A 19007-nucleotide genomic window follows, 5' to 3' on the forward strand; every position below is an offset into this window, starting at 1 on the left:
TCTAAGGGACATTATTATCTTATATAGTATGTGGTAATATTTTATTTTTTATTTAATTTTTTAAAAAAATTTTATAGTTGTAGATGGACAGCATACCTTTATTTTATTTGTTTATTTTTATGTGGTGCTGAGGATCGAGTCCCGTGCCACTGAGCTACAGTCCTAGCCCCTACAATAACTCTTAATTATCAATGTTTTACCTTTCCTTCTTGCATATCAGATATTCTATCTAGGATTATTTTCCTTTCATCTGAAGAATATTCTTTGAAGTTTCCCTATTGAAGATCTATTGGTTTTAAACTCTTCCCCCAACCCCATAAAATCTTTTAAATTTTCCCTCACTCCCTCTAGGTGCTAGAGATAGAATCCAGGGCCTTGTGTAAGCTGGGTTCTGCCACTGAGCCACACTGCTTAGCCCTTATCCCTGCATCTTTGAAAAGCAGTTTTACTAGATACAAATTTTAGAGTGACAATTACTTTCTCTCAGGATACCAAAGACATTATTTATTGAATTTTTTTTAACTTCTAGTACTATTATTGAGAAGTCAGCCACCATTCTAATTGTAATTTCTTCATTGGTAATTATGTATATTTATTATGGTTGCTTTAAAAATCTTTTTTTTTTCCTGCAATCCCAGTGACTCAGGAGGCTGAGACAAGAGGACTACAAATTTGAGGCCAAACTCAGCAATTTAGAAAAGTTGCTTGAAATTTTCCAGAACACCTAGGTATCATGAATTCAACTAAAAATTAAGGTGAGAGCTTGTAGGGAAATTATCTCCCTGTTCTCTAAGCCTCACTCAGCCCAAAGTTGAGACCAGTCCTAGCCTTATGTGGGATATTCCTCTGTTATATTCTCCACCTTGTGTGTATCATAGACTTTATCTCCTCTCCCATGTGTCATAAAAGTGAAAGCCCAAGGTCCCCAAGATTTAGGAGTTAAAGAGAAGCTGCTTCATCTCTTGCTTACTACTTTCAATTTCTTCGTTTGACCCTGCACATTCATAATATTTGGCCAGCCAAAGAATGGATTTAAGCAAGTATTTATACTAAATATTCAGTTGTTTCTGATAAGAGGATAATTCATTGTATTCTATACATTATACTGTTGGAAATACAAATCACTTATATATGTGATAGAGGAGAGAAGAAGAAACTTTCTCTACCTGTCTTAGGTTCATTGGCTAGGGCCTCAAATTAGACTGACAAAAGACAGATTTAAAGGAAAGAAATGGTACACACAGGAGAACTCAGTGATCAGTAATACAGCAGGATAGTTTGAATTTAGTCCTATCTAGCATCTTGACAAAGAGTAGTAATTTTGTAGAGAAGTGACAAGACAAAGGAAAAGAACTTTGTGCTTCCAAGGGTGGAAAAATTGGGAGAAGACAAATATGGGGGGGGGACTCCCCATTGGTAGGCAAGGGCTGTTTAGTCAGGTATGTTTGCATTGCCTCTTTGTCAGTGTCATTTTTTGTCTCCAGTGATGGGGTTTTTATCCCCTTCCTAGTAAGGGAAATAGTGGCTGATGTTAGAGTGGGGGCATTGTCACAAAAGGAATTTATATTGTTTTCAGGTAGACAGTGGGGAGACAGAGAGTTCACCCAGGATCTGTGTTAGAATTCTCAGATGCCTTCAGCTCAGAATAATCCTCATGACAGACTTCTAAATTTTAGGGTGGCATGCTCTACTACTTACCAGAGAGGTAAGAATAAAGGTCTAGAAGTCAAGGGAGTTGGAGAGCTGGGTAGCAGTGGTGCTGGTGTGGGCAGTGGAAGGTGAATGTGGGAGGCTGAGTATGGATAAGTCATTGATAATAGCAGACGTGCCTATTGTCCCCAAGGCTTTCCTGTGGAATTCTTGTGATACAGTGGAAATGACACGTCATTGTTACTGTGTAAAACCTATTTTGAGTAAGAGAGTAGAAATAAAAAGAAGCAATCTGCTCATACTCTTGAAAATTTACTAATACTGGGGAACGCTTACCAAGTGCTTCAATGTGAGGTAGAATAGAAGAAATAATGAAGGGTAGAAAGGGAGAGAAAAAGGAAGGAAAAACAGACAGTAGCTGTAAATCTAAAAGCCCCATAATCAGTCACACCTTTAGTCTCAGGTCTGGTTTTTTTTTTTTTTTTTCAGGTCTATCACTTCCAAATTCCTAAGAAATCTATAAGTCTTATTACCCTACTTTGACTTGCATTATTAACTTAAACAGTGTATTTTTAGGTTAGATAAAACAAAGGGAGTTATTTTTTTTTTTTTTTTTTTTTTGGTACTAGGGATCTAACCCAGAGTGCTCTACCACTGAGATATAGCCCCAGTCCTTTTTATTTTATTTTATTTTGAGACAGGGTCTCACTAAGCTATCCAGGCTGACCTCAAACTTGCAATTCTTCTGCCTCAACCTCCCAAGTAGCTGGGATTACAGGCAGGTAATCCCAGTGCCTAACGAAGGAAGATGTATTTTAAGAAACCTTTAATACTCAACATTATGTGTTAATCAGAGGAGGCAGTGTCAACCTAAATATCCTGAAAAGGAGAGACTGCTGGAAATGTCTTGTGATTGCCAAGCTGACCCCATTCCCACATACTTTCTCATGCCTACTCCTTATAAAGTTTCTTTCTTTTTTTAGTACTGGGGATTGAATTCAGGGGAACCTTTCTACTTTTTGATGAAAAGATGAGCAATTGTACAGTCATCTTAGTCTTCTAGTAGGAAAAAACTCATTGTCTAAGTAAGACTAAGACTCTTGAGAGGTGGAGGTGTATGTTGAATTAGCAAAAGATTAAGTGGGAAGGGTAGGGTGAATTTTCAAGACCAGATGGAAATTTATGATATACCAAAGCTAGAGCTAGACCTTAGAGCTAACCCTGTTCAAGAGTCAGTTATTTAGAAAATAGATATTTTTGTATTTCTTCCTTCAAATGAGGGTTTTGGGGGTTATAAAGGAATATTTAAAGGATCAAAATGTTGAACAGAATTGATAACAAAATATACTTTTAATTATTGTTTTCTCCCTTCTGTGTATTTGAGTATGCTGCTCTGTAGCTGTGTTCTCTGAAGGACCTAACAGAGGTTAGTTAATTATAACCAACTGTCGGAACACACTGTTCTGAACATCACTTGTCACCTATTTAGGGGTTCATGTGTAAGCACATAAAATTACCATTTGTTTCAAAGCAATTGGTGCACATTTTAAAAAGAGCATTTATTACATATTTTTAAAATTTAGAGATACATAAATCCTCCCTTTCTGTCCACTCACCACTGCTCCCCAGAGGTCATCATTGTTGTTGACAGCTTCTTGTACTCCATTCCAGAAAAAAATAGGTGTTGTGTATATAATACATTATTAGGTGTTACATTACATCCACATGTTTATTAACGTATGTATTGACCATGTATTCAGACAACATATCTTGAAACCATTTCATTTACATCCTTGCTTAACACATTATGTAAAATAATTTCTTCTTTCCTTGAACTCTGACCTCATTTCTTTTGTATAGGAATATATATCATGAGAATACAAATTCTAAACAACTGTTTTGTTTTATCCAGTTTAATACTTCATTGTATTCAAATTGGATTTGGAATGGCAAAATATTTTTCTTTTAATTTTTTTTTTTTTGTCTTAAGAGGAATGAAGAGAATAATGGAAATATTAATCACATTTTTCTTGCTTGGCATATTGCTACAGTTTTTCTCCACTAGAGGGCAGTAGGATATTATTTGTTTTTAGTGATGTTTATAGTGACTTTAGAATTAATTTTTTCTTAATTTTTCTTACTTATTCTGCCTAATAGTATTAATAAAATTTTCATTCTGAGATCACTCTGCGTATGGGATATGAGGATAATTAAGTTACCTTCCCTGCTAGTAATTTTAATTTGGAAGACTCTTTGGGCTAAAAGCAAACAAAAAAAGAGAGGGAAGGCCTGGAACAATAGAAAAGAATTTGCAATTTTTTTGGACTGAAGTTATTACCTTCTGCTTATGCCACAGTAGGGAAAAGCATAGGTATATAGGTAATTGGCATGAAACAGAGAATCCAGAAATAGACCTGTACCTATGCAGTGATTGAATTTTAACAAAGTAGCTTACTATTATTATGATTATTATTATTTTCAACAAATGTTGCTGGAATAATTAAATATAGATAACCATTTGACAGAAAAATGAGCTTTGATCCTTATCTTACTTCCCATATAAGAATGAACTAAAATAGATTACAGACTATAGATGAAAACAAAGGAGAAAATTTTCATGGCCTTGGGGTAGGCAAAATTTCTTGGCAGACAAAAAAAAAGGGGAAAAAATACATTTCTCAAAGAAAGATGTGTTCCAAAATTAAAACTACTTTTCCTTTTGTGATAGTGGGGCTTAAACCCAAGGCCTTACACATGCTGGTCAAGTGCTATATACCCCTGAACTTCATCCCCCACCAAAAAAAAAAAAGTCTGAAAACTTCTTTTTTTTTTTTTAATTCATTTATTTTGTTTATTTATTTATTTTTTTATGTGGTGCTGAGGATCAAACCCAGGGCTAGGCGAGCACTCTACTGCTGAGCCACAATCCCAGCCCCCTGAAAAATTCTTTTAAAAGACATGGTTAAGTAAATAAAAAGGCAAGCCATTGTATAGGAGAAAATACTCACAATACACAAACCAAGAACTGGTATTTATAATACAAAAAAATTTTCAACTGAATAAGATATACAACTTAGTTTTTTTTTAAGTGAACAAATGATTTGAACACCCATGTCTCAGATGCTATATGAATGCAAATGAGCACATAAGATACCAAGTTTCATGAGTCATTAGGGAAGTGCAAATTATACAACAAAATATTGCACATCTACTAACATGGCTAAATTTTAAAAGACTAGTACTGACAAGAATGTGAAGCAGCTGTAATGCTCACACATTGCTGGAAGGAAATAGTTGGCCAGTTTGTTACCATTTTAATGTATACTACCCAGTGATCCAGCAATTGCATCCTTAATATTTGCCTGAGAAAATGAAGCCTTAATGCTCTGACGTTCATGGCACTTTAGTTCCTAATAATCCTAAAATAGAAACAACACCAAATGCCCACCAACAAGTAAATGGATAAATATACCACAATCATATAAAGTACTACTCAGCAGAAAAATGAATGACATACACATGAAACAATACAGATAAATCTCAATTACTATGCTATGTGAAGCTAGATATAAAAGAACGTATATTTCATGGTTTTGTTTACCTGACATTCCTTAGAAGGATTTCATGGTTTTGTTTACATTCCATTCCATTAAAGGAATGTAGTAAAGAAAGTTTACTAAGACCACTGGTAGATGTGGGGCAGAAGGAGTCTGCTAGCTGCAAAGGAGCAACAGATAACAGCTTTGGTAAACAAAAAATTGTAAATTGTTGTTTCAAAAGTCAACATGGCAGACAAGAGTATGTTCAAAGGTCTTAAATTAGAAGACTGTTGGTAGAGTATAGTTAGCAAGTGTCGCTGAGTGGTGAGAAGTGGAATTGGAGAGCTATATAAGGACCAGAAATGAGTCAAGTCCGTGAGAACTCTAGAGCTAGGGAATGAACTTTAGAGCACAAATCAAGACCCATCTATGAGAGGATGTGGAAGGAGAGTCTGAGCAGATGAGGTATGTCCACAGTTGGAATGTAAGAAATATTTTCCTATTAAATTTTCCTTTTTTCTATCTAAGATAAGGTGAGGAAAGAAAATGTTTGAGGGGATAACATGTGATATTTTTCCCAAGAGAGGGCAGAGGAGTTATGTGTCTACTAAAGAAACTTTGTAAGATGACTGAAGTATTTTGTTAGTCATCTTTCCATCGCTCTCACAAGTACTTGAGGTAGTCACCTTCTAAACTTATAGTTATTGGAGGTTTCAGTTCACAGCCAACTGGCCCCATTGTTTTTGGGACTGTGGTGAGGTAATCCATCACACTGGGAGTTCATGGTGGCCAAAATTGCTCACCTCATTGGCAGAAATCAGAAAATAAACAACAAGGGGCACCATCCCAAATTCCCTTCAAGGGCATTTTCCTAGTGACCTAAATACTTTCTACTCAGCCCCTCTTCTGGAAGGTTCCACCACATTCCAATAGCATCACTCTGGCAATCTGGGGACTTTCATGATACAGATGATAGCAGGTACTATTGATGCCCATTTGATTTTGGGAAGATTAGTTTAAAGCAAAATCTGACAGCTTAGTAACATAGTTTTTGTCTTATAATATTTAACTACTTGGGCCCAACTATAAAATTAATAATTAGGAAGAGTGTTAAGTGTCACATTCTTCTAAACTAAAACACTCAGGGTCATTCCAGGTGAACTGGGCTGCACGAAATAACCACACAAGAGACAGAGATACCTTTTTGGGGGGTCCTATGATGGCTCCACTCACCTTAAGGGGGGAGAGAGAGAGAGAGATCACCTGCGCCACTGGTGCTGAACCCTTTTATTGAGGAGAAGCCATTCAAATGAGACCAGGGGTCAGGTTTCAGGGAGTTGAGTCTAGCTTCATGATGTCTGCTGTGAGCAGGTTGACTGACATCTAGGAAGGCCACTCCCAAAGGCAGAGCCACAGAAGGGGACACACAAAGGGCATTTCCATGGAATTTTCCATCCCAAGCAGGGCAAAGGGGTAGTATTATAAAGGAATAGGTGAATGTAGGTCAATTCCATGGGTGACACATCTACATTTGAAGACACGCCCTCAACTTCCTGGACCAGGACAACATGACTGGTCAAAGCCTCATGCTTCAGGATGGAAGGCAAAATCATTCAGAGTGGCTCCCCACAGTTAGGCAGCCGTCCATCACTGCAACAAAATACCTGAGATAATTCAACTTAAAGGAGTAATGATTTATTTTGATTTATGGCTGGGGAGGCTGAGGCAGGAGGATGGCCGAGTTCAAAGCCAGCCTCAGCAATTTAGTGAGTCCCTAAGCCACACAGTGAAACCTTGTCTTAAAATAAAATGTAAAAAGGGCTGAGGATGTGACTCATTGGTTAACTACCCCTGGGTTCAATCGCTGGTACAAACCGGTGCTGGGGATATAGCTCAGTGGCAGAAAGCCCTGAGTTCAATTCATAATACTGCACATGGACAAGTAAAATAAACATTCTTAACTATATGATCTAGCAATTGCACCCTTGGTATATACCCAAAGGAGTTGAAAAAACTTATACATAGGTATTTATAGAAACTTTATTTATAATTTCTCAAACTGGGAAGTAGCCAAGATGTGTTTCAGAATGTAAATAAACTGTTACACCCCACACCTTCTGCCAAACCTTGCCCACTACCGGGGATTGAACCCAGACACGGGGGCATTCTACTACCCAGCTGCCCTTTTTATCTTTTGAGACAGGGTAGCTAATTTACCCAGGCTGGCCTCAAGCTTGGAATCCTCCTACCTCAGCCTCCTGAGTTGCTGGGATTACAGGTGTGAAACACTGTGCACAGCAGACGGTGGACTCTTATTCAGCAGTAAAATGAAATGAGCTATCAAGCCATGAAAAATCATGAGAGAACCTTAAATGAATTTTTCTAAATGAAGAAACCAATCTCAATAGGTTACATGCTGTAGTCCAGCTACATGGAGGCTGGCCTCAAAATTGCGATCCTCCTGCCTCATCAGCATAATGAGACCCTGTCTCAAAATTAAGTAAATAATAAAAAGTGCTGGGGATGTAGCTCAGTAGTAGAGCAACCCTGGGTTCATCCATGGTATGACACAAAAGTAAAATGAAATAAAGTAAAAAGAAACTTCATGGAGATGGTCAATAATTCTGGACTGTTGGTCTAAACTTGCTTAATGGGAAAATTTTGGTTCTTTTTCTCACTTTTACTACTACTGTCAGTTGTGTTTTTACAGTGATAGTGTGCAGTTATGGTCCTTGGAAAGATAGAATTCTAATCTAATGAATGAACAGAAAATAAATATCTGGATTTTTATATTGATGGAGAGAAATGATGAGGGAAAATATTGAACCCCAGTAATTAAAAGACACTTATTTCACTATTCTAAGGAAGATTTCAATTTCCTTTCAGTTGTATTCTTTATTTACCATTTTTGAATGGTACACAAATACTTACTTGAAAGCTTTTCACAAATATAATGTAATAAATAATCTACTTTGAGTACCAGCACCAACTTCCCCTGTGGATTCCTTTCTGAATATATGGGAGAGGGATCTTGGGCTACACCTATATACACAAAAAAAGCCTATACTTCCTGGACAAGGTGGCTTATACCTGTGATCCCAGCAACTCGCCTGTAAATCTCAGCTCCTTAGATTGCATGTAACAATATATTATTCCTCCACACCACCCACATTACAATTTTGATTATGTTCATGATCACTTCCTTCAGGTTTATCTTAGAATGCTGATTGCTCAGTCTTAGTTTCCATATGTATTCGTATTCTGTATTTCTGCTTTCCCTTTCTCTCCACATGTGAACTCTGAAGCTGATTTGTTAAGAGTCTGTTGTTTATCCATGTTTTAATTTGATACCCAGAGTTTATCTACAGACATTTCTCTTTTGTATATATGCTGTTTATTACTTCATTAAATTCTTTCAGTACATAATAAATTTGAAGCAAACTTCATGGTAAAAACTAGAGATATGTTAGTCACTATAAATATAGGTGATCTGGGAATTGTAAACAGTAGTTAATTCAGAGATTACCTGGTAGCTTTTTACTGAACAGAAATCTAGGCCTTCAAAGCTAGTTTGAATCTGGGAAAAACATGTTCTCTTCCTTTTGTTCATGGAGGCATCATGGTGACCTTCAAATCACTCTTCTGGGAGCTCACCCATTCTGTTACCACTCAGGCAGAGTACTCTGGAAAATTTTGGTGACTTCTTTAAGAAATGTTCCTCTGTTGTACTTAGTTAGATGATTATCAAAATTAAGAGCCAGTTCTTCCCCAAGACCACTTTGTTACATAACTCCCATAGCAATGATTTCTTTGAGAAAAGTAGTCATGCTTCCCCCACCCCCTGCATTGTTTTTTTTAAAATATTTATTTTTTTAGTTGTAGTTGGACACAATATCTTTAATTTATTTTTATGTGGTGCTGAGGATTGAACCAGGGCCTAACGCTGAGCCACAACCCCACCCCCTGCATTGTTTTCTTGATAGTAAAGAGAAGGGAAAGCAGCCAGCCCAAACTCTGAGCTGTTGGATTTCTGGAAGACTACTCTGGCTACATTGTTCCTCTGAGACTTGGAATTTCCACAGAGAAGGGTTTTGTGGATTTTTTTTTCTGATCCTTGCTAGGTACCTATCTGAAACAGAATTGAAGGAGATTCTTGGGCTGGGGATATATAGCTCAGTGATACAGTGCTTGCCTAGAAAGTGTGAGGCCCTGGGTTCTCTCCCCAGCAATACAAAAAAAAAAGATTCTTATCATTAGAAATACAGACCCCTTTACTGTCTACAGATTATTTCAACAACATAAAAAAACTCCTAAGTAGAGCTTTTTCAAATTTTTATTGGCAATTTTTCTGGAAGCATTTACAATGACTGCATTTTAAGTGGTGATTTTGGGTCATCTCATCTTTGTTCTTTTTTTGTGTATGGGTACTGGATTTTTATATTGATGGTATTGAATTTAGGAGCACTTAGCCACTGAACCACACCTTAATTCTTTTTTGTGCTTTACTTAGAGACAGGGTCTCATTGAGTTGCTTAGGACCTCGCTAAATTGCTGAGGCTCACTTTGAACTCCCGATCCTCCTGCCTCAGCCTCCCGAGCTGCTGAGATTATAGGTGTACACCACCGTGCCCAGCTCCCCAGACCTTTTTTTTTAAAATTTGTATTTTTTTAGTTTTAGGTGGACACAATATACTTTATTTCTATGTGGTGCTGAGGATCGAACCCACTTCCTCATATATACTAGGCAAGCACTCCACCACTAAGACACAACCCTAGCCCCTCCCCACACCTTAAAAAAAATTTTTTTTTGAAACTGTGTCACTAAGTTTCATAGGACCATGCTAAATTGTTAAGGCTGGCCTCAAATTTGGGGATCCTCCTGCTTCAGGCTCCTGAGTCACTGAGGTTGCAGGTATGTGCCATCACACATGGCTCATTTCATTTTTGTGTTGAGTCAGTCTTCACATCATGTGACACACTTTAAAGAGCTCATTTTGCTTCTGTTGTAAATATTTAGTTCCTTTCTTATTAAACTGTAAATGATTTAGTCTGAAAATGATGCTATAACTTAACTTGCACCATAATACTGTTAAAAAAATAATGTTGCGTAAGACAAACTAAGCTGTATTATTATCTTTTAAATCTAAGTGAAGTATAGATTTCTATTTTTTACTTAAAAATTTTCTCTCTGGAGTAGCTTCTTCTATGAGTCAGAGAATGCTCTAATATGTTAGTTTCTTCTTTTTCAGTATCTTTAGACATAGATGATGATGCAGCCATGGTAGAAGTTTTTGTTTTGTTTTGTACTAGAGAATGAATCCAGGGATGCTTTACCACTGAGCTACATCCCTAGCCCTTTTTTTTTATTCATCATTTTAGTTTGAGACAGAGTCTCACTGATTTGTTTAGGCTGTCCTCAAACTTAGGATCCTCTTCCCTCAGTCTCCTGAGTCCCTGGGATTACAGGCATCCATCATGATGCCTGACACACCTTTGGGTTTTAAAAATAATTTATTATGTGAAGTTACAGAGAATCTAGCAGGTAAGCTAGGAGCACAGTAGAAGTAATGAGACAAAACACTTTTATTTACATTTCTCAAATGTTGGAAATTTTTAGCAAAAAAACACAAGGCTACATCCATTAGGCAGTGCAGAGATGATATCATTGGAGGTTTGGAAAACTCCTCTTTGTACTAAGCAAGAGAATGAAGAGTAAAAAACTAAATGACATTTTAGTATTTTTATGAAAATTCTTTTGACCTTGAAAAGACCCTGAACTAAAAGGAGAAAGATGAAAAGGAAATCCCCATTGGCAGTGCATAAGTTCTGAAATATAAGTAAAGTCTTAAAGTTTGTAAAAATGAAAAGACTTTCTGAGATACCTGTCATCAGGTAAAAACATTCATGTCCTCTTCCTCCCCACAACCTTTGTTAACCTCCAGACCTGGCAGTGATTCTCAAAGTATGGTTCATGGTCTCCTTTGAGTGTCCCTGATACCCTTCCACAGGGACTGTATGGTCAAAAACACTTTGATAATAATGCTAAGATGTTGTTTGCCTTGTCTATCATGTGACTATTTGCACTAATGGTACTTACCCAATGGAAAATAAAACTTCCTGAGCTTACCAAGGCAGTGGTAGCAAACTTCGTGAGTTGTCATTGAATTCTCCATTGCCATGCACTTGTGATTAACTTCTTTTTACAGTTTTACTTAGGAATGCCTGTGATGAAACCATTAAATTGTTAATTTTATTAAATACCAACTCTGGTATGCCATTCTCATTCTCTCTCTCTCTCCTTTTTTTTTTTTTTTTTTTTTTTGTGAAATGGGAAATGCATATAAAGCACTTCTGTTTCTTTCTGGAGTATGGTGATTATCTTGAAGGGAAAGCACTCATGATTGAGTTGCAAACTGAACAACCCTTCCTCTAAACAGAATACCACTTTAACAGACCTTAATAAATTATACTTGGGTATTTGGCAGACTTTTTTTTTTTGGGACAAAGTAAGCCTGTCACCTTGAGGAAAAGTGATAGCAGGGAAAAAGAGAGAGAGAGAGCAAGAAAAAGTACTCATAGTATTTATTATCGGTGATAAAATTCAGACTTTCAAATAAAAATCTGCCACTGTGAGCTTGGCAGCTTCCAGTCACACTGTCTCCAGTGTACCTCTCTTACTGAACTCCAGACTTCTATGGGCCTATCATCATACATTCTGTGTCCATAACATGTTTCACAGATTTTCTGAACTTAACATGTACACGATGGAACTTTGATTTCTCTCATAAAACCTTTTATTTTTCACCCCACCCAAGTTTTTCTCAGTAAATCACCTTTAAACTAGTTCAAACTAAAATTGGAAATCATTCTTTCTTTTTTCTCACCTCCTACATGCCATGCATTAGCAAGTCTTATGAGTTCTACCTTTAAAATCACCTCAAAACTGTCTGCTTTTCTTCATCTCATTGTCGTCAGCCTGTTCCAGAGTATAGCTTTCACTTTATCCATTGTATCAACTTTCTGATTAATCTTCCCTTCCTGACTGTTTGTAATCCATTTTTTTTACACAGCAGCAGGTGTAAATATAAATTAGTTTATGTTGCTTCCTGTATAACATCCATTATATTTAGAATAAAATCCAAATTCTTTATCTTAGCTTTTATAAGGACTTTCATGTTTGGGTCTTTGTGTATTTTTTTTCAGCCTCATTCTCCAGCCACATATGTCAGCTTTCCATTTATTAAACATGTCAAATTCTTTCTTACATCAAGTCTTTGCAACCACTATCTCATTCCTTTCATAAGCAAGCTTTTTCTCGTCTTTGTCTTATCTCAAACACTACTGCCTTAAAAATTCCCTTTGACACTCTATCTAAGGTAGTTTCTTTCTTTCATATTTTAGCCTGTTGATCATTTCCTTTGTAGCACCTATCATAAATTTAATTACTTATTTCCCTTTCTTAGAAAAAATAAGCAAATAATTTAAGATCTGTTATAGAGGAGATGGCTTTGGGAACACCATACAGTGAAGCATCTAGTAAATCATTGTCTAGACTGAAGCTCAAAAGTATTAAGTCCAGAGTTTTGGAAATTGCTTGCACATTAGGAGTAAATGAGCCAGGCACAGGGGCTCTGGAGGCTGAGGCAGGAGGATTGAAAGTTTAGGTTAGCTTCAGCAACTTAGCAAGACCCTGTCTCAAAAAATAAAAAGGGCTGGGAAATAGCTCAGTGGTAAAGTACTACTGGGTTCAATCCCTAGTATTATTATTAAAAAAAAAAATCCAGTAACTAAAGCCATGTATGTGGGCAAGAGAATGTTTTGTATAAAGAAGAAATGAGAATAGAATAGAATAGAATCTTCAAGAATTCCTACATTTAAGGGACCAAAAGAGAAAAAGAAGCTACGAAGACTGAATAAAGGTATTTTAGATATTAAGGGGAAGGTGGTTATAAAAGGATCAAGGAAAGGTGGTCAGAAAAGCTGAGGAAAGAGAATCTTGCAAAGAGGAAGTATTATGAAATATTAAAATCCTGAGAAGCATTTATAAGATTAGCAATAAGAGTTGGCTGTGATGGTGTACACCTTTAATTGCAGCAACTCAAGGGCTGAGACAGCAGGATTGTGAGTTCCAGGCCAGCCTTAGAAATTTAGCAAAGCCCCACACAACTGAGCAAGACCCTGTCTCAAAATAAAAAAGACTGGGGTTGGAGCTCAATGGTTGAGCACTTGCCTCTCATGTGTGAGGCACTGGGTTTGATCCTCAGCACAACATAAAAAAATAAAGAAAGAAAGAATTTGCACCTGAAATATTAAAGTGATTCATGGCATGTTCCCAAATTGTTTTTTTGAAAGAAAGTTTTAGAAGTACAAAATAAAAAGGGGTGGGGATGTAGCAACCCTGAGTAGAGCAACCCTGAGTTCAGTCCCTGGTACCCTCTGCAAAACAAAAAGATTTAGCAGCAAGGATACAGTGACCATGGATGGCACAAATAGTTTCATTGGATTGGCAGAAACAGAAGATAGACCATAAAAGATTCAGGACTGAATGGAAATTAAAAAAAAAAAAAAAAAAGAGGGACATAGTGAGTTTAGAAATCCAAGGAGTTGACTTTAAAGATAAATGCAGAGAGCAATACCTGAAAGGAAGGTAGAGGATTTATTTTGGAGAGATGGGAAAAACCTGAATTCGTTCTGTGCTGATGAGAAGAAGCCAATAGTGGGTGAAAAGTTGAAGAAACAAAAGTGAGAAGGGATAATTGATGGTGAGTAGTCCCCGAGAAGATGAAAGAGTTTGATTACGGGCATAGTAGGATTTGATTTAGTTGGGAAGATAGAATTCTGTTCTGTTAAAACAGGAAGGTAATAGGGGAGGATGAATATGGATAAGTTTAAAGGTTTTATTGTCAAGAAGTTGGAAACACATTTTTTAATCTAGTTTTTTTTTTTCTGTGAAGTTAGGAGTAGAAGTAATGAGAGCACAGGATAGATATCATAGTTGGATATTTGAGAAGAATAGAGAACATTTGACAGTTGGTATGGAGACAAGAGGAAGAGACTGAGTAAGGAAGCATGGCAGAATAATAAGATTGTAGATGGGCATGGTGGTGCACACCTATAATCCCAGCAAGTCAGGATACTGAGGTAGCAAGTTTAAGGCCAGCCTTAGTGATTTAGTAAAGCCCTGTCTCAAAATAAAAAGGACTGGGGATGTTGCTCAGTAGAAGGTGACCCTGGGCTCAATTCTTAGTACAAAAAAAGAAGAAGAAGAAGAAAAAAAGAAGCACTAGGTTGTATGTGTGCCAGGGTTGTTTTCAGCAGCCAGACAGCCCAAGCATGGGTATGCCTATTTGGGTAGAGATAGTTTGCATGTCTGAATATGACCCCTTATAAGCCTACACGTATACATTGTTTAAGACTTGCTCTTGCATCCAGTCATAGGCTCCAGTTAACACTACAATGTTGGTGAATATTGCTTTAAGAAGATAGATTGACAGGCTGTAGATTGGTAGCCTAGCATACATGGTGCCCCTGGGTCTGATCCTTGGTACTACCAAAAAATAAAAGAAAATAGATTGAATTCTCTTCTTCTTTTTCCTGTCACTGTTACATTTGGATTTGGCAGAAGATTTTGACTAGCACATGTGTGCTTAGAAACAAAGTTGAGGTGATTTATGAACTTCACAAGAGGTACTTATAGCACCTGCAAGTAGGACTTCTGTGAGAATCTTTAACATCAGGGTAAATTTGCCTTGCAATTATCTAGAGCAAAGGAACCCAGAGTAAGGGAATCCGGTAGCACAGTCACTCCTCACTATTTGCAGATACCTTGTTTGTGGATTTGTGTGCTCACTGAAATTTATTTGTAACTTCAAAATCAATACCTGTGGTCCTTTTTGGACCACGGGTATTCTTTATCAACACTGCACAGAGTGGCAAAAAGTTTGAGTCACCCTATATGCATGTTTCCAGCTGAGGTCAAACAAAACAGTGCTCTGTCTTATTGTTTCATCTCTTATAAAGATGTTGAGTCCTTTTTGTGATCAATTTATTGTCACTTTAAAATTTTTTTTGTGTGTGTGTTTTAAATTATTTCATTTCCTTTTTTTTTTTTTCTGACTTTGCTATCTAAAATGGCCCTCAAGCCAGGCATGGTGGTGCACAACTATTGTCCCAGCAACTGGGGAAGCTGAGGCAGGAGGATTGCAAGTTCAAAGCCAGCCTCAGCAATTTAGTGAGGGCCCTAAGCAACTTAGCAAGACTCTGTCTCAAAACAAAAAATAAGCCAGGTGCAGTGGCTTGGGAGGCTGAGGCAGGAGGATATTGAGTTCAAAGCCAGTCTCAGCAATGTATTGAGGCACTAAGCAACTCAGTGAGACCCTGTCTCTAAATAAAATACTAAATAAATAGATAAATAAATAAAGGGCTGGGGATGTGGCTCAGTGGTTAAGTGCCTCTGAGTTCAATCCCCAGTACCAAAAAACAAAGATAAAAATTAAATAATTAAATAAAAGTGTTGGGGATGTAGCTCAGCAATAAAGCACCTCTGGATTCAATCCCCAGTACCCCCAAAATTAAAATGGCCCTTGAGTATATTGCCAAAGTACTATATTTCTAAGCACAAAAAGTCTGAGAGCTAAAACATTTTAGATAAGCTTGGTTCAAGTAGAGTCATCATACTGTTCATTGTGGGTTTGATTTAAATAAATCAACAATATGTATTAAATATGACATCTTTTGACAAATACACATAGGGCTGGTGATGTAGCTAGTGATAAAGTATGTACTTAACATGTGTGAGGCAAGGGGTTCAATCCCTATAGCATTGCAAAAAAACAAAATAAACCCCTTAGAAATACATATAAAATTAGGCTATCTATTGATTAACAAAAATGCTGCAATCACAGGAACCAAAACTTGTATTTCCCCTAGGAGCAATGGTTTAGTATTGGCAAATTTAGTATTCTTTGCAACCTTATAAAATATAACTACCTCAGAGAATAAGATTTGATGTATTATATATATTTGTCTCCAAGTACTTTAAAGTACCATACAAGTACTTTTATCATTTATTAATACAAGTTCTAGAAATTGACTACTCATAGGTTATTTGAGGGGATAGAAAGAAAATTACTCAGTAGCTCTTCTTTAAGAATTATATTCTACTTATTTTTGCTTCTTATTATGTTTTTTGTTTCTTTTTTATTTTCACAGAAAAGAATGGTTTAATATTTTCTTAGTGCTTCCAACCACAATAGTTTTAAAATGAGAGCAGATGAGAATAGGGAAATAATATTGAATACAGGACTTAGGAAGTACAGATTTTTGTCTGCCAATAGTTAGCTGTATAGTTTTGGCCCAACTTTGAGTTTTACTTTTTCTTCTACAGAAGATTATGATTTAATTATAAAATTTCTAAAGTCACATTCTTCTGTAACTTTTTGTTTTATTTTTGAAAATGTGGAGGTCTTTGAGAGAGGGAGCCACATTTAATGAAAACTATGGAAAACAGGCTCAATGAAGAAATATTAAAATAATTATTAAAGGTGAGCAATTAATGTCACTTATTTTAGAAGAGTTCTTTTCTTTTTTCAGATGATGAGCAGCAGTTCTTAATCCTGATTTGGTTAGCATGAGGAATGTTTTTGTTTCTTAAATATATAGTATCTTGTTTTGGCTGTAAAAAGATCTGCTAATCCTGGTTATGCTTGATTGATTTGCTTTGGAACTCATTAGAATATTCTCTATTTGACTGTCATGGGAAAGGTGAAATGCCAAAGGATTTTGAAAAGCAGTCAGAATTTTTTGGCAGAAAAGTGCTAGGTAGAGGTAATTATCACAAACATAAAAATAGTAATGATATAATTTCTGGATACATGGAATTGAATGTGTTGTATTGAAAACTGATACTACAAAGTTGAACTTAAAACCTTGACTCTAAATCCAGATCATTGTCTAGATTCTGCTAGTTCTTCCTTTATGTGATTTCTCAAATTTTCTATCCTTTTTCTTTCACATGATTATAATCTGGAAATCCAGGCTTTAATCTCTTTAGGGCCTGCCTGTCTGTCTGTCTGTCTATCTATCTATCTATCTATCTATCTATCTATCTATCTATCTCTCTATTTGGTGCTGGGGATTGAACCCAGGGGTGCTTTGCCATTAAGCTATATCCCCAGCCTTTTTATTTTTTATTTTGAGAAAGGGTCTCACTAAATAGCTGAAGGTCTTTTTAATATGCTGAGGCTAGCTTTGAACTTTTTGATCCTCCTGCCTCAGAATCCTGATTCTGAGGCAGGAGGATCAAATGCCAAATCATATGCCACTACACCTGAGAGTCTCTTTAACTGACTTATCAGTTACACAAAGTAAGCCTCTTTCCTGAAAATATTTTGTCACATCATTCTGCAGAGATTATTGCCTACTTAGAAACTTTCTTTGGCCACTAGTTATCTATTTTTAAATTACTGTAAACCAGTAATGCTTCTTGATACTTCTTGATTCTCCTATAGCCCTTTTCCTGAACCCCATAATTGATATTATTGTCCAAGTTCACTGTGTGTGGGAACCTGGTAGATGTGAATTCCCTTATTTTATTACTACCAAACCTATAAAACTGCCTGCATCGGGGCTGAGTGGAATGCTTGCCTAGCACATGTGAGACACTGGGTTCAATTCTCAGTATCACACAAATAATAAACAAATAAAATAAAGGTGTTGTGTCCATCTATAACTAAAAATATTTAAAAAACAAAAACAAAACAAACAACAACAAAAAACTGCCTGCATCTATTCTTTTTTTTTCTGTGACAAAGGAAAAAATATTAGGCCAGAATTATTCTGTCTACCATAAGTTTTTTTTTCCTCTTAACATAAAAAAATTATTGTAACCCTCATTCCAGAAAAATTAGAAAACAGACCAACAATTCTGAAACTGTTTAGGCCCAGTTGATCTCTCTCCCTTTTGTTTTTTGTCAGTGGACCTTTATTTATTTAAATGCCGTACTGAGAATCAAAACCAGTGCTTCATACATGCTGGGCAAGCGCTCTACCACTGACCACAACCCCATCTCCAAGGCCCTGTTGATTTCTTTCAAATATTTATTTTTTAGTTATAGGTAGACCCATATCTTTATTTTATATTTATATGTTGCTGATGATCGAACCCAGTACCTCACACATGCCTAGTGATCTCTCTACCTCTGAGCCACAATCCCAGCCCCAAGGCCCTGTTGATTCCTTAATGGAAATAGTTATATAGTTATATAGTTAGTTATATAGTTAGTCCTCTGTGTCTCCTGGTTCTACATCTTGGATTCAACTGGCCATGGGTTGAAAATATTTAGGGGAATAATTGTATCTGAACACTTATAGACTTTGTCATCATTCCCAACAATTTAGAACAACTATTAAGGTTATATGCAGGTTCTATGAAAGTACTATGCCATTTTAGATGAGAGACTTGAGTGTTTACCTATTTTCGTATGGGCAAAAGGGGTGTCTTGGAACCAGTCCCCCACAGATATTAATAGATGACTGTACTAATGTACAATTGTACTTCATGTTAAGTAAGAAGGGAGGGATTCTGAACATTTAGGGCATAAGTTTATCAGAAATCAAGACAAGCCAGGTGTAGTCATGCACACTTGTAATCCTAGCAACTTGGGAGACTGAGGCAGAAGGAAGCAAGTTCAAGGCCAGACTCAGCAACTTAGCGAGACCCTGTCTCAAAATAAAAACTAAAAAGTGCTGGGGATGTAGCTCAGTGATAAAGCACCCCTGGGTTCAATCCCCATACCAAAAAAATGAAAAATAAAGGCT

At 36.6% G+C, this 19007-nt stretch overlaps 1 protein-coding gene and 1 long non-coding RNA gene across 3 annotated transcripts in view; one reads left to right on the forward strand and one right to left on the reverse strand.

The window, feature by feature from the left end:
• The window catches only part of Ahcyl2 (adenosylhomocysteinase like 2), a 186814-nt gene that overhangs the window by 97139 nt on the left and 70668 nt on the right, over positions 1–19007 (forward strand). The gene's annotated exons all lie outside the window — the stretch shown is intronic.
• The window catches only part of LOC120891846 (uncharacterized), a 41551-nt gene that overhangs the window by 9903 nt on the left and 12641 nt on the right, over positions 1–19007 (reverse strand). Inside the window, exon 2 of the long non-coding RNA XR_005736414.2 lies at positions 11287–11411. This is a non-coding gene — a long non-coding RNA (uncharacterized LOC120891846). The remainder of the gene's footprint in view (positions 1–11286; positions 11412–19007) is intronic.

This window comes from Ictidomys tridecemlineatus, chromosome 2 (genome assembly GCF_052094955.1).
Source record: "Ictidomys tridecemlineatus isolate mIctTri1 chromosome 2, mIctTri1.hap1, whole genome shotgun sequence".
Classification (NCBI taxonomy): domain Eukaryota; kingdom Metazoa; phylum Chordata; class Mammalia; order Rodentia; family Sciuridae; genus Ictidomys; species Ictidomys tridecemlineatus.